The 21,855-nt window shown below is 47.1% G+C and overlaps 1 long non-coding RNA gene across 2 annotated transcripts in view; it reads left to right on the top strand.

Moving 5' to 3' along the window:
* Positions 1–222: 222 nt before the first annotated feature.
* The window catches only part of LOC106026134 (uncharacterized), a 78,102-nt gene continuing 56,469 nt past the window's right edge, over positions 223–21,855 (top strand). The window contains exons 1-5 of one of the 2 annotated variants that reach the window (XR_010042399.1): positions 223–3,889; positions 5,252–5,342; positions 5,891–6,011; positions 7,952–8,052; positions 8,726–8,807. This is a non-coding gene — a long non-coding RNA (uncharacterized LOC106026134). Of the gene's footprint in view, positions 3,890–5,251; positions 5,343–5,887; positions 6,012–7,951; positions 8,053–8,725; positions 8,808–21,855 lie in introns of both variants that reach the window. The other variant, XR_010042398.1, reaches the window with a different exon arrangement.

Here is a 21,855-nt window from a genome sequence, read left to right on the forward strand (position 1 = left end):
AGCCAGCATGGATGTGAGGGTGTGGTTGGTTGCTGCTTCTCCTGACCAGAGCTGGCTACTGGTGGGAAGGGTCCCTGATGGTGGCTGGTGTGCACACACCTGATTACCAGCCTCTCTAACATGTGTTTTTGGAAGCAGTCAAAAATCAGTTGGCTATGGAGGTATTTGCGTGTTTCTGTTGTTTCTCTTCAATCCTGTGGGACCGCCTTTCTCTTTATATCTCTACTGGGGCATTATAATATGTCTTGAAATAAGGTACTGTGGTGCCTCAGTTTTGTGCATAATGTTCCCAATAATGCCTATTGATCGTTTGTGTTTCTAAAATTGTACCAGTTGTAACATCTCCCTTTGCATCTGTGATTTTATGTATTGGGGTATTTTTTTTTTCTTAGCTAGTCTACCTGAAGGTTCATTGATTTTGTCATCTTTTTTGTTTTATTGAACTTCCCTATTTGGGCTTGTTTTCGTTATTTCAGTTTTTCTGCTCTGGTCTTTATATTTTTTCCTCCTGTTTATTTTGGATTTGGCTTGTTCTTGCTTTTCTAGTTCCTTGAGTCACCTCATTAGGTTGAGGTGTATCCCTTTTGCTGTAAGACATTTTGTCCTTTTTCTACTTTGTGTTACCCACAGCTGCTCCTAAAGTCTGGCTTTGCCTTGTGCAAGCCCTGAGCCAGATCATCTGGTCATGGGGAGGCTCTGGCCCTGTGCTGCCGGGAATTGCAGGTGGCCTATCACTGCCCACTCCTCGAATCCTCAGTAAGCAGGAGATGCCTGGCACCAGACATGGGTCACGTTCGCGCTATTGTGCAGACAGGAAGCAGAGAGAGCGGATTTTAACCACAGTTTCCCCTTCCTCATCTACACATGTGACTGTCTCCTCCGCCAGCTTCCTAGCCCCGGGGAAGGGACAGAGTGGGAAACATGATCTCCATCATCTCCTCACTGCTTCTTCCTACAGCATCTGCTGTGCCAGCTCCCACTAATCAAGTGGCTTCCAATTAAGCAGACAAAATTCACAGAACCTCATCGGCGGCATCGCCAGGGAAATGTGCATTCGTCTGTCTTTCCAAGCAGCAAAGCCATCCCTCTCTGGGGTGCTAAGTGTGCAAAGATGAGCAGAATGAGATGCGTCCATTGAAAGATGGTGGCACAGCTAAGTGGACTGTTAAGAGAGAAACAGAGACAGAGAGAGACAGAGACAGAGACAGAGAGAGCCTGTACCACATTAGTGACACATCTAACATGCTGTGAAGAAGACACCAACCACTTCAATCACTTATCTAGCTGTGGGCAGGGAGGGCCTCATGGAGGAAGTGATAATTAACCTGAATTTTGCAGAGAACTAGAAGTTTTCCAGGTAGAAAATGGGAGGCAGAAGATTCTTGGTGGAATCCCTGATGTGAGGAAAGAAAGATGAGGAAGACAAATGTACAGTGTTGGGATGGCCGGGAAGAATAGTTCCACAAAAGACAATACAGGCAATACAGGGCTCTGTGGTGTGTGTGTGTGTGTGCGTGTGTGTGTGTGCCTGCACATGCCCGGTGTTATCCACTTAAGCTCTAACCCTTAGACCCACTTGGCAGACATTCCCAGGGAAGGTGGCTCTGAGCTATGGGTACCCCAGCCTCCACAGTGAGCTCTTCCGAGGCCCCTGAAGCTCTGCCCCTGTGCTAGGCTATACCTTCCACATCTGGCTGAGCCGGGCTGTGTCACAGAATCCCCTTTCACTGCAAGTTCGGGATGGGGCTGGCCAGACAAAGAACTGGGCAGGGCCTGGGAAACAGGAGGGAGGGCCTGTGGTGGCGACAGAGGTGGCATCCCTGTGCCCTCCTGCTGATGGTTGGGGCCGGTGTACTCGTGTCCTTGGCCCTGATTCCTGTGCAGACCTGGAGGGCCCAGGTCATTTCCCTGGCTCTTTCTGTGGCTCTGCTTTGTTAGCGTGCATGGGACTGGCTTCCCAGGTCTCCTAAGCCACCCTGGCCATCACAGTGGGACCCGGGTGAGCTGGCAGAGCCCTCTCAAATTTGCTTTCCTAGCCTCCTGCGTGTGAGTGAGGTCCAACTCCAGCGATGAGCTCTTTGCCCCATCATGTTCTGCGGCCTTGTGTTCATGGACCAGGAATGATACAGCACCTTCCGGCCCGAGTTTGCCACTTCTTGTCTACAATGGGGGGGGGGGGGTCTGTTCTCCGCCCCCCCAGGCCTGGTTTCATTGCAGCTCGCAATTAGGTCTGTCCATCCTACAGTGACTCTGCCCAGGGACAGAGCAGGGGCCACTGCTCTTGAGCTCCTACAGAGACACCGCTGCTGAGCTCCAGGGAGGGAAAGGACCTGAGCTCCCAGCCACGTGGTGCTGCTGCCCACGTGGTGCTGCTGCCACACCCAGGCTGTGCTCTGGAGCAGCCTGAGGCCCTGACCTTGGGTTCGTCCTTGGAGACTGGAAACTGACCCATGTACGCTCACTCTATCATCTACACTGTGCACTGTCTGTTTCTCCATCTGATTTCGGAAGGGGGCAGTTCACATGGTGTGATAGTTATGTCTGCATGTTCCTCAAAGCTCATGGGAGGAACTTGGGGAGGTGACTGGGTCATGGGGGCACAGCATGTATCAGTGGATTGTCTCCCTGATGAGTTTATAGTTGATGTGATGCTGGGAGGTGAAATAAGAAGAAGTGGGTCACTGGGAATGGCCAGAAGGGTCCATCTGCCTTTGCTCCCTTGATCCCTCTGCTCCCCACCACCATGCCATGGACTCTCTCCCCTCTGCCATGCTGCCCTGCCTTGGAACCAGCTGACCACGGACTGAAACTTCACAAACTGAGTCAAAACAAACCTTTCTTAACTCGTGCATGTCAGGATTGTGTCCTAGGGGTGAGAAAAGTGAACAGGCCACCTCTGTGCCTTCAAAGATAGTTGCTGCTAAACATCTGTTTAAGAGAAGATATGGCGGGACTGCTGTTGAGGAAGGAAGAGGGAGGAGTGGATGGATCAGGCTGGAGGGGCCTTCAGTTGGGGAGGGAGGGACGCTACGCAGCTGCAAGACCCCAACCTTAGCTCCACACAGGTGTCTCCTCCATCCACACTTGGGACATCTTCCATGCCCAGGGAAGCCTTTGGGGGTCTCTGTCCTCCCCAGCCCAGCAGCTTCTGCCATCAGGACAGTCAGCTGGAACAAGTGTCCTCCATGTGGTCGATGGAGGAAGACAGACATAGGCTCTTGCACATGCAGAACGTGGGGCCATTTTCTGGCTCTCACTTGTTCGTTTCAGACACTCCATGGAGCTGAGACTGCAGCAGCTCCCCTCTCTGAAAGGCCTTGTGGGGTCAGAGGGCCAAGCGTGATGCCAGCACAGTGGGGCTGTCATGGTCTCTACAGCCCTTTAGGTCCTCCCACGTGCACCTGACTTCCTGGCACTGAGGGGCCACCTTGTTCTAAATCTCCTGTCATTTGTATCCTGAGACATTACCTGGCCTGTGCCTTTCCAACTTGGGATGTCTGGAGCTCTGTCCTTCTCTTCCTGAGCAGGGTTTGTAGATGGTGAACTGTGATGATGGGCTGGTGTTGTCGCATTGGGGAACCCCAATGTGGTCCCACAAATGGCTGGTGCTGACTAAACCTTCCAGGGGATGACTCAGGAAGCTCAGAGGCTTGTTCTCTCTGCAGCCGTGGGCTATGTTGTAGCCCGGTAGAAGTGCACTTGCCCCAGAACATTTGGGATCTTGAGTTCCCATTCAAGCCTGCAAAAAGAAGCAGAACCCATGGGCATGTGTGCTCCAGGTGTCACTCCTCGTGCCCTCTGGGACCTGGCTCCTGTGATGATCAAGCAAGACTGGGCGTTCCTGGATCGGGTTGGCAGCAGCCTCCAGATGCGCTCCTGACTGTTCCTGGTACGTGGCTGCCAGTGTGGAGGACGTGATGGGATGGGACAAGAAGCAGAATCCCCTTCAAGGTCCATCATGCGACAGTGGCTGATAGAAGCCAGATGGAGGGCTCTGGGGAGGGCAAAACTCTCAGCTCTCCTCGGAGCGCCTCAGTCTTTCCTTCTGCTCCTCTCTGTCCTGAAATTCTCTGCTGTTTCCCTCTACAGAGCCACTCTCTCCTCCTCTTCACAGAACACAGCCCTAACATAGCAACCACCAGCTTCCAGCGGCTGTAGGCACTAGCTGTAGGCTGTAGGCACTTCCAGCGGCTGTAGGGAGCCTGACCTGAACCTCCAGTTTCTGAGCTTCTGTTTTTTTCTGGGGAAAGGCTCCTGCTGGCAGCCAGCTCTGAGCCCACCCTGCATCTCCTCAGGGGCTGAGGTGGGGTATAATTGTACAACAAACCAGCAGCAGTGGGCTCTCACTGTGTGTCCCCCCAGAGCTGAGACTCCAGCTCTCAGGGGACAGCTGTCATCCCAGACAGGGTTACGTTTCAATCTGAATGTCCCCAAAGTTTTGTATATTCAGAGACAGGGATTTGGGAAGGCAAGTTGGACCATGGGGTGTCATACTCATGAATGCATCAACCCATGATGTGTCCCCTACTGTTAAGAGGTGGGGGCTGGCAGGAAAAGGGGATCAATGGGTGTGACTTGGAAGGGTGCATCTCCCTCCCTGGCTCCTCCCTTCTCTCTCTGCTTCCTGGCCCCCGTGATGTGAGCAGGCCCTTCCACCACACCTTCCTGCCTAGGATCCAGCCAACTATGGACACAAGTGTGAGCCAAAATAAACCTCTTTTCCTTACGTTGTGGGTATGAGGGTTTTTATCCCAGTGACAAAGAAAGCGTCAGGAGACAGCAAGACACTATGCAGCTTTGCTCCTGAGCCTGTAGCTAGGGTGTCACCTTGGGCCTTTGACAGCACAGGGCTTGTGCTTATGTCTCCCCAGCTGATCCTGTCAGCTTGGAACCTCAGCCCTGGGCTGACCACAGATTCAAGTCAGATCAGCTGCAGAGCTGAGCCTCCAGCCCAACCGCCTGACCTGCACTGGGGTCCAGTGCTGTCCCTCTGAGGCAGCTGTGACCACAGGACCAGCAGTGGTTGGCTGTGGATGCAAGTGCAGCCCTGGAAGCATCAGTAACGTGAGATGCTCTAGACACCATTCTGCCACCTCTGGGGTGCTGATCTGCAGCCAGAAACAAATTCTAGTTGCAAAATCGTGGCAGGTGCTAGAAGGGAGCCAGCAGTGGGCAACCTTGGGGAACCTGCAGACCCAGGGATGCGTCTGTGTGAATGAGACCTTGGCTCCCTGCTCTCTTGTGTCTCCAGGGATGCTGACAAAAGTGACTGCGCTGTGGTTGGTGTCTGCAGAGCCCAGCAGGCTCTGGGGAAGCCCAGCATGGAACCTCTTGAGTGACAGGTAGGATGTCCTCCCTGCCGGTGCCCTAAGTCCTAGTTCCCCTGCAGATCATGCCTCAGTGTCACCTGTCCTACCACAGGTGTGGCCCTCACGCAGACAGGAGAGGGTTTTCTACAGGTCTAGACTTGTGTTCTACAGGTCTAGACTTGTTTTAACCTTGGTTCCAAGTGCTATTTCTCCACAGTGAGCCACCTCAAACTGGGCTGTATGAAATAATCACTTTTTGGTGCTCCTGATTTCTGGGTTCAGGATAGATTCTGGGTGCCTCCATCTCCTGCTGGCACTGGGGCTTCAGCTGGGAGGATGGGACTGACCAAAGACAGGAACAGCCAGGGTGGCAGGACCCTCCCCAGAGGGCTGGCTGGCTTGTGGGACGGAGCACAGGTGAGGCCTTCCTGCGTGGCTCAGGCTCACAGAGCCAAGTGTCCCTGCCAGGAGCAGGCATGTGGACAGGGGGACACTGTGGTCCACATACTCCAGAAAAGCGCCTGACTTTCCTACCAGGTCATGGCCATCATATCCTCTGCTTTCCTCTCCTCCTGCAGCAGCAAGTATCCTCTGACGCAAGGGGAGGGACACTGACCTAAGTCATCCCCATTAAAAGAAGCATCCGATTGATGAATATTGCAACAGTCTCCTTGGGAAAACACGGCAGCCCCTATCCAGGAGGTAAGGTTTCCTTCTGAGCTTCAGACTATAGGGGGCAATTATAAGGGTGTTCCAGCCAACGGTGGTGGATGGGAAGACTGCTGTCCCCTGCTACTATGGGGCAGAACAGGGAAGTACGTCTCTGTCCTTTAGCACCAAGGAAGGTGTGGTGGATTCCCACCTTCCCTGCTGATCCTTCCCCCACTGGGAGGCTTTGTAAACTCGTTCTGCCCCTTTCTGTGGGAGGAGATGGAAGGGCAAAGAGCTGTGGTCTCTCCAGGAGTTGGCATCTTGCAGAAGGAGGGGAAGGCTGCTGCTTGAGTCTCATAGATCACTGAGCCCCTGTTCCCTCAGTGTCAGATGAAAGTCTCGTGTTGCTGTGTCACCCCCATGTGGCCGGCCAGAGTATGTCTGGGGCTTTGTGGGCGGTGGGCTTTGGGGAGTGGAGGCCCAGCCTGGAGGTGGTGGGCACAGGGGAGTGTTCAGTACCATACCTGCCAGCAACATGTGTTGCAGCTGGGCTGAAGTCTGAGCCTCAAGAGGCCACAGCACTGTCCCCTGGACATGGGTTGGTTCCCACCTGCTGGAGACCAAGCAGCGAGAAGTCGGGTTCTTCTTCCCCAATCTGTCCCCTGCAGCCCCATCCTGAACTGGTGAAGGTGGCTTGGTGCCATGTGGTGTAGGCAGCTGAGAATGAATGACAATGGCCCTGCAGCACCCCAGAGTGACCCCACATGGGGGTACAGACAGTGGCCTGGCGGTCTGCACTCAGGGCATGGCTTCCACTTCACATGGCCAGAGGAGAGGCCTGTGGTGCAGAGGTGCCTGGAGGCCTGGCTTTGGAGACTGGTTTTGTGTGTAGGACACCCTGGGAAGGTAGGGGACAACAAGGAAGCTGGACAGGGCACTGCAGGGCACCTGTGGACTTTGTGGGACAACATGGCACTTCTTTAGATTCCGTGCTGATACCCACCAGTGCTGGGACTCAATGCCCGCTAAGCAGGTGACTTGTTTTGTGGACGTCAGCTGGCACCTCTCTGTGGCTGGCTCTTGTGGCACTGTGAACTCCTGAGCTGTCCCAAGGGCAGGGACAGCACTGCTGCATGAGCTGTGTCCCATCAAATTTCAACCAGCTGCAGCTACAGCTGAAGGCCTAACTTAGCAGCAGGAGGCCAATGCCAGGCCGCAGATGGCTCCTGTGGGAGACCACAGGGTCCTCTGAGAGAGGGCTGATGGTCTGTTTCCCTCCCCCGGGAGCACTGGTTGGTGCCCACGAGAGGGGGCTCCCCCCACCTGGGATCCGGCTGAGTTTGCCTCTCTTGCCTCCTCCTGGCCTCCCTACCCAAGACAGGGCTGAGCCATCCCGCACAGTACTATCCCCTTCCATGCTGAGGGGTTGAGCTGTGATCTCTCAAAAGCTGTTGAAGGTGTAACCTCTGTGACTTTATTTAAATAGACAAAAGAGTGGAGCCCTGCTCGATTAGGGAAGGTTCTAGACAGCTTGGCCATATGAGAAGAGATGAAAATCCTCAGACCATCCTGGGGAGACAGCCATGATGTCACTGGCAGCTGGATGGCGGGTCCATATCCCAGGAAACAACAGCCAGGGTTGGAAGCCCACAAAGGGAGCACAAAGGCTTCCCACCAGTTCTCCTAGGAATCCCTCAAAAGACCCACCCCAGGAGGCACCTGGACGAGGACTGTTTGGCTCCGGAATTCTGAATGGATAAATTTTGGTTGGTTTGAATTATGGGCTATGGCTCTTTGTCATGGCAACCCCAGGAAACTAACATGCTAGGTGCTTTAGATTATTTGTGCTACCTTTGCCCCGAATTCAGATGTTGGAGCCTTGTTCCTAATTTAATGGTGCCTTAGAGGGGCCTGAGGAGGGTTAGGCTGTGAGGACAGGGATCCCTGCCTATCACTCTCAGGATGTAAAACGCCCCATCTCATGTGTTCAGGAGGAGCCTGGGGCTCTAGGGCCCTCACTTCATCAGCGTTCCGACAGTTATGAAATCAGAGTCCCATCTCGGCGTGGGGATGGATGTCATGGAAACTGGAGGTAAGGCCTTGTGGAGGAAGCGCGTCCTGGGGGTGCAGCTCTGGGGACCGTGTCTTGCCCCTGGCCCCTTCCCCTCTGCTTCCTGGGGCCATGAGAAGAGCAGCCCTTCTACTCCATGGCCTTCCGCTGTGCTTATTTGCCTTAGAGCTGGCCAGCCTTGGACTAACACTTCAAAAACTATGAGCCAAAATAATCTTCAAGTTGTTGGGTCACAGTGACTGAAAATTATCTAGCACAGCGGCGCCCCCACAGTGGACAGTGATGGATGAGCTGGGATGTAGCAGTGGGCCCTCCTCTGTCACTGCAGCTGTGGTGCCTTGTCCCCGGGGTTTCTGGCTTCCAGAACTGTCTGAAATAACTGCAGCCATGTAGAAGCCTCCCAGTCTGTGGCATTTTCTTGGAGCAGCCAGAACAGATTAAGGCATCCCAGAGCCCACGTGATAACTAAATAAATGCAGCAATGGGCACGTGACCACAGGGTCCTCTGATGTCACTGTGTGTCCTTCCCACAGCAACTGCGGGCCTGGGAGGATAGAGGAATGGCCTGCAGATGTCCACCCAGGGCCATGATGGGTTCACAGGGTGGTTTTCTGCAGGACCAGTCATTGGCTTCCAACAGTTGGAGTAAAGGTGACTGATGGGCAGGACTGGTCCTTCTTGTTGCCCCTTCTAGGAATCTGAAAACACTGCCTCCTGTGTTCCCACATGGGTCCCCTGGGCTGAGCGCGTTGGCCTCCACAGCTCAACAGAAAACAGTAAGTTTCTGTGTAGTTGCAAAGGAGAGCTGGGTTGCATGGGTCTCGAATAGGAAGCAAAGCTGTCCTTTCCTTCGAACCCCTAGCTCGGAGTTTGGGAGGAAAGATTCTGACAGGTTACCTGCCATGATGACAGCGCTGAGCCTGCAGGATGGGAGTTGGCAGGTCCGTTCTTCTCCCTTGCTCTGCCTGGACAGACTCTCCTGAGACCAAGTGGAGCCACTTGGAAGGTGGCTGGTGATGCAGGACACAAGTGCTCTTGATTCCACAGAGCAGCTGATTTGCTCTGCACCTATTGGTCCTGCCCCCACCTGGCCTCTCCTGGTTCCTGTCACTCCTGGAGCAGAGAATGACCTTGTAAGCATTGGCTTCAGCTTGGTTCTTGAGGACCACAGCCAAGAGGGTGGGGAATGGGACATGAACATGTGAGGTGAGAGGTGGGCATGAGACCAGCGACGTGAATTCACAAACCTACACTCTCTGCGCTTCATGCTGTGCTCAGGGTTTTGAAGTGAGGCACAGAAGGAATGTCAGATTAATTGCTTTTTCATGGATCTTCCATTGGAGGTTGGCTTACTTCCTGTACCCATCATCCCATGCCCCTTTTGGGACACCATTTTCAGCATAAAACATTGTTAACAGAGTTCCCAAAGTTATGGTGCAGATCTAAAATGTTCCCCCCAAATCACGCTGTGTGTGGAAGGTGGCTGGATCACAGCATGCTGCACTCCTCATGGATGATTGAGTAGCTGAGTACATTGTTAGGTGGTGGGGCTCGGTTGGAAGAGGTGGTTTCTGGGGACTGGGGTGTGACCTGGAAAACTCGATCTCCCCGCCTGGCTCCTTGTCTCTCTACTTCCTGGCCACCATGTTGTGAGCAGCTCTCCTTCTCCAGTTCCTTTCTGCCTTGGGGCAGTGGCCTATGGACTAAACCCTCAAAAATTGTGAGCCCAAATAAGCCCCTCTTCGTTTACATTGGACGTGTCTGGTATTGGTATTCTGCCCTAGTGGTAGGAGAGAGACGAAGACACCCCTATGTGGAAGTGAATTTGAACTCCCTTTAACAACATGTGAGCTGGGGTTGGGGATTTAGCTCAGCGGCATAAGTGCCTGCCTTGCAAGTGGGCAGTCATGAGTTCGATCCCAGGTACCGATAAAAAGGAAAAAGACCAAAAAAAAAAAAAAAAAAAAAAAACAAAAAACAAAACAAAAAAAAAACCAACATGTGAGCCAGTGACACTGTGTGGGAAATCCGCCTTAGTGGGGATGTAAAGGAGAGGAGACTTGTGATATCATGCCCATGGTGCCACTCAGAGTCACAGCAGCCAGCTTCTGCCCACGCATCCCTACAGCCACCTGCTTGAGTCAAAACTCCAGAGTTGTGGGTCCTTCTCCCACACACCTTGGTTTATCTGACAGAAACCTTATGATACCATCTGTGGAAAGAGCATGACTTCATAATCCAAACTTCTTGGGTTGGGATCCAGCACCTGATCTTTATTAGCTATGTGGCCCTAGGCAGGTGTCCCAGGCACCTGCTGTTTAGGCAACTTTCACAGAACTGACTTCAGTTTTAATGAAGTGATATATATAGAGCACCTGGTACACACAAATAACTTAATAAATATTAGTGTCTTTCCCCAGAGAGCAGTGAGGACTATTTATTGAGGGTATCTAGAGAGTGTGGCCAGAAATAAGGATGAATCCTCTTACATCACAATGCAATGATTGAAATATACGGTGAATTTTTAAATTTTTAAAAATATACTGTAGTAAAAGGCACATTGCCTAGCACAACAGGACTGTGCTTGATTCTGAGGGAGAATAATGCATATGTGTCCTTCAGCATCATAACTTTTTAAAATGTAAACAGACAGCATATTTTGTTATGCGCCTGTCTTACAAGGGCAGAGATATTATTCATAAAGATGCTTCCAGGCTACCATGATTAGTTTGTCAGGTGTGTTAAGGTATACAGGCATGAAGATAACTGCATAGGGAGAGAAGTATGCTGCTTACAGTTACCCACAAACAGAAGCAGGTCTGTAAACCAGGGCTGCTCAGGACACACTAGAGTGTTAGGAGCTGAGAGATTCAGGGGACATCGGGGGCCAGGGCCTTCACTGTGGCATCCACAGGAAGGAGCAGACAAGACAGGGCAAGCAGCTCAGAGGGCTGCTGTGAAAGACAATGGGCAGTCCATAGTACCTGAGTCACAGGTACCTGAGGTTGGCATGAGACTTGCTTAGTGTGTGCAGGACAAAGCTCATAGTCTGCTCCCGGAGGGGCTCTGTGTCAGGGCCAGGATGAAACAGTACTGTCTCACGAGAGGCTGCATGACAAGATGCCTTGGAGCTTGGCCGACGACGCGTTGTGCCCACGGTTCTGGAGGATGGGCAGTCTACCAGGAAGGGGTGCCTAGCTCAACCTCCGGTCAGGTTTCTCTCAGGCATGCACACCTTCTGCTTTCTGTGTCCTCATGTGGCCTTTCTTTTGTGCTGAGAGAGAGGGGTGAAGGAAGGGAAGATGTCTTGTTGCTGAGATAAAATATCTGACACTCAAAATTAAGACAGGAAAGGTTTATTTAGCTCACACCTTGTGGAGGTTCTAGTTTGCAATTAGCTGGCTCCAATCAAAGGTGGTGGGGCAGATGGCAACAGTTTATGGTGGCAAAGAACAGCAAAAGAAGAGCAAGTTAGGGGGAAAGCAAGCTTCTTTTCCTCCCTCATATTGTAAGCAGGCTGCCCCCTATAGGCAGATGTACGGCAGATCTCCAAGCCCTCCTCTTGCCCAGGAGGAGGATGTTTACAAAGAAAGAGCAACTATTTTCAAGATGATAATATGTAATCTACTAACAGGTGATTTCTTACTGTTATTTTTTTTTTTGTAGTTCTGTATTACGTGTACCCTTACACCGCTTTGTTTTGTTTTGTGTTTTTCTCTTTTTCCTCTTAAATAAAAAAAAAAAGAAAGAAAGGACTCCGATCCCTTGCTGATTTGCTTAGTTAAACTTCTAAACTCTTCAGATTGACACAATGTGTCAACCATTGCAATCCACCCCATGTTAATTTGACAACTGGACACATTTCTTTAAATTGGTCACCAAATACACATGATTATTATTTCACAACTTGAACATTATAATACAGGTTTAAGAATCCTTAAGAACCAGCATTCAGTCTATCAACATTATATTACATTGGGGCCACAACCCTCCGTCCCCAGATCCCCCAACAACTCATGCATATCCTTTTATGCAAAAGATGTTTTGTCCATCTGCAAGACTAGCCACTGTCCTAACAGTCTCAGCATTGCTAAAAAGTCCAAGTCCCAGGTCTCCTATGAGACAGAAGGCAAACTCTTAGTTGCAAGTTCCTGTACAAATGAAAAGTTAGACACTTCCAACATTCAACAGAAAGAAATAAACATTTTCTTTGCAAAAGTTATAAACTGGGGAATACAAAGCACTGGGACCAAAGCAAGTTCCAAATCCAGCAGAGCAAATTTTAGGTCTTGTGGTTCCATATTCAGCATCCAAAGCAATCTGTGGCAAACCGTGAGCTCTGAAGGACTTGTGTGACCACCCTTATGATACTTCTGGTGGTTCCAGCCCCTCTGGCTTTTCTCTTAGACATGAATTGCTTACTCCTTGCAGTTTTTCTTAGATGATCCATGCTCCTGGCTTTTCCAAACTCCTGGGGTCTCCACTGCACCATTGGCTTCAACTCACAGCTTCACATGCTGCCCTCTCGGGTGCACTCTGCCTGGCTTCTAAGTCCTCTGAAATGTAGGTGGAAGCTTTCATAACCTCATAGCTCTTGCGTTCCGCATGCACCTGAAACCAGTACCACATGGATGTCACAAAGCTCTGCTACAGCTGGAGCGGTAGCCAGGTTTTCCTCTGTCATGTAGGAGTTGAATGCTTGGATTGCTGGGCACTCTGAATCCAGTTCTGAAGAACAAATTTTCTGTGCTGCCACCATTCTGGAGCTTGGTTCTCTGTATCTTTCTCCTCAAAGCTGTCCTTCACTTCTACAGTTTCAAGGCTGCAAAGGGTGGAGTCCTGTTCCTGTGATGCCCTCTGGCCATTTTTTCTATTCTGGTTCTTCTCAGCAATCGAGATCTCCTCTGCTCTATCTTGCAGTTCACAGTTTTACTGTAGCTTCACTTTTGGCCAAACTCAAAACATTTTAAATCATCTTGCTGGCCTCTTTGTTCTTGATTTGTAACATAAATCTGGCTAAATGCCCCCAACAGTAGTCATGCCACAGCCTCAACATTTGACTGTCTTGAAATTTCTTTTGCCAGATTAATTAGTCTACCACCCTTAATCTCAGTCTCAGACAGTGTCTCTGGACAAGAGAAAAATACAGACAAACTTCCTGCCAAGACATAACACACATCATCTGGAGTCCATCAACCAGTGCTTTCTTTCTTCCCAGCAGAAACCTCCCAAACCTGGTCTTTACTGGCAAAATTCTATCAATCTTCTGGTCTTCTGAGCTCTGACAAGAAACTCCCATACAGAACTGCCTAAGGCATTTCAGTGCTACTCTTTCAGGTGACATCTCTGAAGCTTTCCAATCTCTTCCCACAAGACAGTCTCAACAGTTCTTGAACCACATGGTCAGACATAGTCATAGCAACAACCCCAGTTCTCTGATACCAAATTTTGTGCTGGTTGCTTTTCTCTTGTTGCTGGTACAAAATACCCGATGCCCAAAATTAAGATAGGAAAGATTTATTTAGCTCACATTTTGTGGAGGTTTCAGTCCATAATCAGCTGGCTCCAAGGCATGGTGGTTTGCTACAATGACAACAGTTCAAGGAGGTAGAAGACAGCAAAAGCAGTGAGATCAGAAGGAGCCTCTTTTTCTCCCTTTATTGTAAGCAGACTACCCCCCCTCCAGGGCAGGTGTAGCCCTCCCACCATCTCCCTGCCCACCTCTTGCACACCTCAGCATGTTTGCAAAGTAAGGATCCTGGCTCCCTGCTGAGTCACTTAGTTAAACTTCTAAGCTTCTCAAGTTGACACAATGTAGGAACCATTATAGAAGAGAAGGAAGGGACTGCTGCTCTGGTATCTTTTCTATTTCTCATAAGAACAGAAAATGCTTTAAATGGCTCTCTGTGACTATGTTTAACCTTAATTACTTTGCTCAGGGTACTATTTCCATGCACAGTGACAGTATTGAGGGTTAAGGATCCACCCTGTGAATGGCAAGGTCCAACTCAGTCCATAACCATAAATTACACGAAACCATTCTCAGACCCAGAGTTATGCCCGCAGTGGGTTGGACTCATTTTTTTAGGTGTCAAAATTAGACACAAGTGATAACATTTGCACATGACTTACCCCCCAAAAAAGCAAACACGGAAAAGCTGGAATGGATTGAAGATTACTCTTTCATGACATCCTTACCTCACCTGACTCTGGTTTCACGCTCTTGAGCTAGCTATAGCGTTGCACCTGATTTTCCCTCCCGAGGAATGCACCCCGTACATAGATGTTGTTAGTCACATGCGTGGAGAAGTGTCTGCAAACCACTGCTTCAGGGGGCTATGTGTATTGAGTACTCGGGACTGAAGCAGGTGTAAACTTGAGATAGCAGAGGGGCAGATATAAGCGTCTGTTTGTGCATATGTTGAGAAAGCCATTTGGATACCGTTGTGTCTGGGCAGAGTATTTCTCATAGGATGCTAGTTGTCATTATTTTTTTTTGTCAATGTTTTGTTGGCTAAGGAAATAACAAGGAAGAGTAATCTGAAATTGGACAAGGGTTGGCAAAAGCACTGTGCGTGTTGGCAGGTGCACCAAGGGGGCTTTCCAACAGCTCTCTCTTCACGTATTCCCTCGCCAAACCAGCCCTTGGAATTGGATGTATCCTGAGGGAACGTTTCCCAGATCCACAGGGAGCAGCACTGATCATTTCTAGCACATGAAAACTAGACTCTGCCCCTTCAAACAGTTGTTTTGAATTAAATGCAGACTAACATGCCAACAAGATACTAATAAGTTTGATTTCTCTGTTGTCTTGGTTACTTTTCTCTCACTGCTGAGACAAAATACCTGATATCCAAAATTAAGGAAGGAAAAGTTTATTTAGCTCACAATTTGTGGAGGTTTCAGTCCATAATCAGCTGGCTCCAAGGCAGGGTGGCATGGTTGAGGACAACAGTTCAAGGAGGCAGAAAACAGCAAAAACAAGAGCAAAAAGTGGAGGAAAAAGCCTTTTTTCAGCCCTTATATTGTAAGCAGACCCTTCCCCCCAGGGCAGGTGTAACCCTCCTCTTGCATAGGGCTCAGGATGTTTACAAAGTGAGGATCCTGGCCCCCTGCTGAGCCACTTAGTTAAATTTCTAAACTTCTCAATTTGACACAATGTATCAACCATTACATCTGTATTCCTGTTACTATTTTATATCCAGAAATAATCCAAGTCTTTTCCTAGTTCAGTTTTCCACTGCAATACTGTGTGCTGGTCAAACTCCTTTTTCTTTAGGTTTTGCAGGCGCTGACTTTCCAAGTCCTAAGAGTACAACTCAGACTAGAAAAACCTGCAAGATGAAGGCCTTGAATGCCCAATGAAAATGTAGGGCAGGGATCCTACCCTCTAAAATCACGTTGGCCTCATGTGTGTTGAACAAATAACTATGCTCACCCACTCACCCATTTGTTTGCTTTTTCCAGGAATATTACTGTATTGACTGATAATGCACGGCCACCCGTTTGTATTTCCACAGTGATCTGTGAATTCTCTCCTCAGTGGACAGTCAGTTTTTATTGTGAGTTTTGGGCCATTGCTGACTAATATTCTCATAAAGCACAATAGAAATAAATTGCTAAAGAAATGAAATAAGACATATAAATGATAAAGCCAGGCTTTTTATTATTAGATTCAACAGACATAAAATTACATTTCAGTAAGTATAATTAGAATGAATAGAATGTAATTGCTTGGAAGGTTTCTGAATACTCACCGTTCATCTCTGTGATCTCTTGGTAACAGTGCCTGGACCAGCCCTGGCCCACAAACCACGCTCTGCATAGCCTGAAATTGCAGCTCTCCTATGATTTGCAGCCAATTGCACCCTGTGCTCCAGCTAAAACCTGGAGTATGGGTTTTGCTAAGTTTATTTCTTCCTACTTGCTCTAAATTCAAAGTGGGAGGGGCTGGGGGTTAGCTCAGTGGTATAAGCGCCTGCCTTGCAAGTGTGCGGTTGTGAATTTGATCCCTGGTACCGATAAAAAGGAAAAACACACACAAAAAAAATTCAAAGTGGGAACAAAAGCCACGGAGATTGCCAGTTATGAACCCAGCCCTGGCTATTTGCTGCACCGAGTATTATTTAGATTCTTCGATGGCTTGCTGGAGAGTGTAGGTTGGCTGGTTGTACCGGCTATGGATCTGAGCTCTGATTTCTACAAGGTCTTGGCATTGTTCATTTGTACAGTTTCTCAGCAGGGATGAAGGTGGTATGGAATCTACCTCAAACACATCCCCTCCCCCAAGTTTCTGTTGCGAATTGAGATGTAGCACACATGCCTACGTCAGCTGGCCTATACAAGGTATGATAAAAATGCAGTGTATATTTAAATTCTGAAAATTTATTACAGTAAAAGTTTCATTGCTATGAATTCTCCTTGAGCTACTCCCCCTCACTTTAAATATATTTATTCCACCATTCTTGCCATGTTCTGCAGCTGTTCTGAAGTTCTCTTTATTCAGTGTCTTTATCTGTGTTGTCATGGTCACCTTAATGTCCTGAATTGATGCAAAGCATTCACCTGTTATGGTCACTTTGACTTTGGTGATATCTTGGTTACTTTTCTCTCATTGCTGGGGCAAAATACACAACACTCCAAATTCAGGAAGGCATTTGTTGTGGATGTTTTAATCCAGAATCTGCTGGGTCCAAGGCTGGATAGCATGGCCCAGGGGCAAAAACAGAAAGGACAAAAAAAGGGACGAGTGTGAGAGAAGATCTTTGTTCCTTATATTAATATGTGGGCTACCCACTCTAAGGTACCCACCCATAATTCCAATAGTAGACAATAAATCGGCCAAACTCTAGATTCAGCTGCCTCTGAAAGGCACTCCTGTCACCACTTTTTGAGGTTTTGTGGGGATATCAAGACATAAACAATAACATTCACAATGAACCTCCAAAGACTCATGCATATCCCTTTGTGCAAAAGGCATTTAGGGACTTCCAGGAAGATCATCTAGTGGTAAGCGCAGAGAAAACAAGCTTTCTGAGAGTCACTGTTCAGATGCTGGAATGTAGCATCACGAGGAACACGAGGAGGGAAGTGGGTTCACTGGACCAAGGAAGAACCTCACGTGTGAACTGAAGCCCACAGAGAGAGTGAAGAGAAAAACTTCAATGCCTTCTCCTTGGGACAGGACTTACTACATGAGAGAAGCTGTTGGAACATGGGGGTGCATGGCGCATGGTCATGGTGACAGTGATGGCTGGCAACTCTAGAGGCCTCTGCAGAGAAACCAGCAGTGGACGTGGAGGACTGCAGTGGCTGGTGGTGGGTGCAGAGGACTCCATCCTCTCATGGGAGAAAGCGACTGGCAAGGAGCCGTTTGGGAGACACTCAGAACTGCTGCCAGCTTCACCTAGTGCCTCCTAGCTGGGCCCAGACCTGTGGAAATTGCTTGGACTGTGGCAAGTCCAATGAGTCTGGTCTTGGGGCAGACCTGCTGGGGTTATCTACTACCCGACCATAAAGCTACTGCTGGTTTGCTGGGATAGATTGGCATGGATCTGGGACCCTGTATCCACAGGTTGTCTACTAGTGAAACCAAAGAGAAACCTGGGAGTGGACTATGTGTTTCTCCTTTCTCTTTCTCCTTCATTGTTATTATACGAGTGTCAAAGTGGTTCCTAACCTCTTTGTGGGTGTGGTTCTACTGGGTTCTTCTTTTTATCTCTTCCTTCTCTCTTTTACTTCAGTCTTCTGCACCAGCTGCTCCAAATTGGTATTATCCCCCTTTGTCTTCCAATCTTCTAATCTCTTTTTCTTCTTCCCTTTCACTATTTACTCCTTAATCCATTTTAAATTTTAACCCTTGAGGGAAAAATTGACACATTACAGACATATATTGCATATAATTATCTGGTTTGTTTTACATGTTGTTACATAATCACAAATCTAGTTCATATGGTTAAAAGTTGAAAATTAAGGGTTACCTCAGTTTGATGTTTTCTAAGCAGTGTTTGATGCTATTGGTAACACTATAGCCAAAACTGACATAATTGTTCTAAACAGCTGTTGGTCCTGGTATTCCATGTGGGAGCTTAACTAAGGGTCACAGAAAATATGATGGCACACTGCCAAAGAGCCAGGGACTAACCCAAACAAGCAACAACTTCTCATCTCCAAAAAACTGAAGAAGTAAGATCTTTCAACAGACTCAAAACCAAAAAACCGGATATACCTGGAAGATACCTCAGATAAGTAATCATGACCCAAGGGTCCTAAATACTATCAATAAAGCAATCCACCATAGGCAATTTGCAAGCATTACCCCAGGAACTAAACTAAAAAAGGGAGAGAGAGAGAGAGAGAGAGAGAGAGAGAGAGAGAGAGAGAGAAAATAAAATGAGAAGACACTTAATCAAACTTCAACCCCAGACATCCAATTCACCAAAGGCAAATCCAGAAGGCAAAGAGGTGGGACAATCCAAAAGCCTTCCCCCAGGTCACTCTAAGTGGTAACAGGAAAGCAATTGAATGAGGCTCTGGAAAAAATGAAGTCAGAGATAATCTCTCAGATAACTACAGAGATTACAAAAATACACACCATGCTTAGTGATATTAGAGCAGGCACAGAAAACAACAACAAAATCAAAAGAGACAACCTTAAGAAAATTATGGAAGGTCTGCATAGGAAAGAAATGGAATCTATGAAGTACAAGTAAGCAGATATCCAGGAGAATAAAACTGTACCAAAAGTATTCAGAACCAATTAGCCCATTGTGAGGACAGGATCTCAGATAACGAAGACAGGCTTGCTATTAGCAACCAAGAAAAGAAAGATTTCTCAAAATAGCAAGGGACCATGAGAAATCAAGCCAGCAGTTTCTAGATGAGCCAAATAAGTGGTTGATGGATTGTATCAACTTGAGACATTTAAAAGCTTAACTAAATGGATTTAGCAACTCTATACCCAAGGATGTAGAAGATGACCCACCCTAGGGTGGCTCCTCACCTGGAGTATAAAAGGGGAGGAGGAAGGACGAATGCATTCCATTCTTGGGAGAAGCTCCAGTCTTCACCTTTGGTTTGGAGGTCGTCTCCTGGCTTCCAGTGTAGACTCTTCAGCTTTCTGGCATAGACTCTTCATCCTTTCATCCTAGAGCCTTCAGCCTTCTGTCGCAGACCCATCAGCCTGCTGGTGTGGACTTGCACGAGACACTAGGTTGAACTCCAGACCTTGGATTGAATCCTTTGGCCTCCAGTGTGTAGACACCCTCTGCATGCTTCCTCATTGGACTCTGTGGCTGGCCATCGTAAGCCAATCTTGTTGTTTCTTTTACATCTGTATATCTTGTGTTATATCTGTTCTCTCTAGTAAAACCCTGATTAATCACCAAAGAAGAATAACTTAAGATAAATTGGAGTCAATGAACAAGCAAGAGATACCACAAATGACATTAAAAATTGTTCACAGATATCACAGAAAACTTTCCTGGGAGAGGGAAAAGAAATTGACATAAAAATAAGTGAGGCATACAGAAGTTCATTAGCAATGATCAAAAAATTCTGCAGCCAGGCATATCATAGTCAAGATTCCAGAAACTAAACACCAAAATTAAATCCTAAAATCACTAAACACCAAAATTGAATCAAAAATCTGTTAAAGACACAAATCATCTATAAAGGAAAGTCCATCAAAATTACAAGTGACTTCTCAGCACAAACTCTCAAGTTAAAGAGAGCTTGGCGAGTAGTATTCCCAGTTATAAGGAAAAACAACTTTCAACCGGGATTGATGTACCCCTCAAAACTATCTTTCAGAATTGATAGAGAAATCAGATATTTCCATGAAAAGAACATCTGAGGAAATTTATGACCAACAAACCAATACTACAAAATGTCCTGAAGGACATTCTAGAGATAATAAGGACTATAGCTTCATAAACCCCAACAGAAGAAATCCACCAGGGAAGGCAAACAATTAGAGGGAGGGGAAAAGTGGGGGAGCCAACAACAGGAAAATAACATGACAAGGATAAGTCAGTGCATATCAGCTATACCCACCAATGTTAATGGTGTCAACTCACCAATCAAAAGACACAGACTGGATCAAGAAGCAAGATCCAACAGTATACTACATACATGAAACACATTTAATTAAAAAAGAAATTCATAGACTGAAAGTAAAAGGATGGAAAACAATACTTTACGTGACAGAAGCACACAAAAGAACAAGAGTAGCTATTCTATTTGCAGACCAAGTGAATTTCAAGCCAAGACTGGTTAAGAGGGATGAAGAACACTATATTCTTGTAAAGGGAAAAATCCAAGAGGAAGAGATAACAATCATAAATATATATGCAAAAATACCAGTGTATCCAGCTATATAAACAATTACTAACAGACATGAAAAGTCAAATAATCCCTAATACAATTGTATTGGGAAACCTCAATACCCTATTATCACAAAAAGACAGATCAACTGGACAAAAATATCAATAATGAAATATTAGAACTAAATCAAGATTTTGAGAAATTTTTCTTTTCTTGGTTGCTAACTGCATGCCTGTCTTCAACAAATGGACTTAGTAGATGTCTTTAGAGTGTTTTACCTCACAACATCAGAAAACATATTCTTTGTAGCTGTACATGGGACATTCTCCAAAATAGACCATATACTGGCTCACAGAACATGCTTAAGTAAATGCAAAGGGATTGAAATTGTCCCGGGCATACTATCAGGCCACAATGCAATGAAATTGGAAATCCATGCTGAAGGAAATCACAAGAACTTCATAAATACATGGAAATTAAATAGCACTTCTACTGAACAAACAATGGGTGACAGGTGAAATTAAAGATGAAATTAAACAGTTTTTACAGCTGAATGATAATGGCAGTACAACAAAGTGCAACATGTGGGATACCATGAAAGCAGTCTTAGGCGGGAAATTTATAGAAGTAAATATCTATATCAGGAAAACAGCAAGCACATATAAACAACTTAATGTTGAACCTCAAACTTCTAGAAAAAGAAGAGCAGACTAAGCCTCATACAAGGGAGGAAATTACATAGGTCAGAGCAGAAATTAATACATTGGAGACTAAAATGAATTGAAAAGTTGGTTTTTTGAAAGATCAAATAAAATTCACAAACCCTTAGCCAACCTTATCAAAGAAAGAAAAGACTCAAATCAGTGCAATTAGGAAAGAAAAGGGTGAAACCACAACAGACCCTGCAGAAATCCAGATGATCATCTATGCCTACTTTGAAAACTTGTATTCTAAAAAGACAGAAAATACAGAAGAAATGGATAGATTCCTAGATACGTATGATTTACCAGAGCTGAATCAAGAAGATATAAAAATCCTAAATAACCCAGTATCAATAAATGAAATCAAAGATATAATTAAAAGCCTATCAACAAAGAAAAGCCCAGGTCCTGGTGGATTTACTACTGATTTTTATGAGAAATTTAGAGAAGACTTAACACTGCTACTTCTCAAAGTCATTCATGCAGTCGAATAGAAAGCAATACTTCCAAATTCATTCCTGGAAGCAAGCATTATCTTGTGATATGGTTGGTGTTTGGATAGCTCCCCCTCAAGCCTTATGCAATCATGAAGGCAGCTGAATCTAGCATTTGCAATTGGTTCATTATCTAGTGCTATGATTGGTGGGGTGAGTGTTGCACCTGCTCAGGGGTGGAGCATACAATATAAGGGAGGGAAGCTCATGAACTTTTCCCGTCTTTTGCCTTTTTGCTCTTGCTGTTTGCAGCCACCATGAATGCTTGCTCCTCAGCCACGCCACTCTGCCTAGGAGCCAGCTGA

This window comes from Cavia porcellus, unplaced genomic scaffold, assembly GCF_034190915.1.
Source record: "Cavia porcellus strain 051 isolate PalLab524CR breed Dunkin Hartley unplaced genomic scaffold, mCavPor4.1 scaffold_23, whole genome shotgun sequence".
Lineage (NCBI taxonomy): Eukaryota > Metazoa > Chordata > Mammalia > Rodentia > Caviidae > Cavia > Cavia porcellus.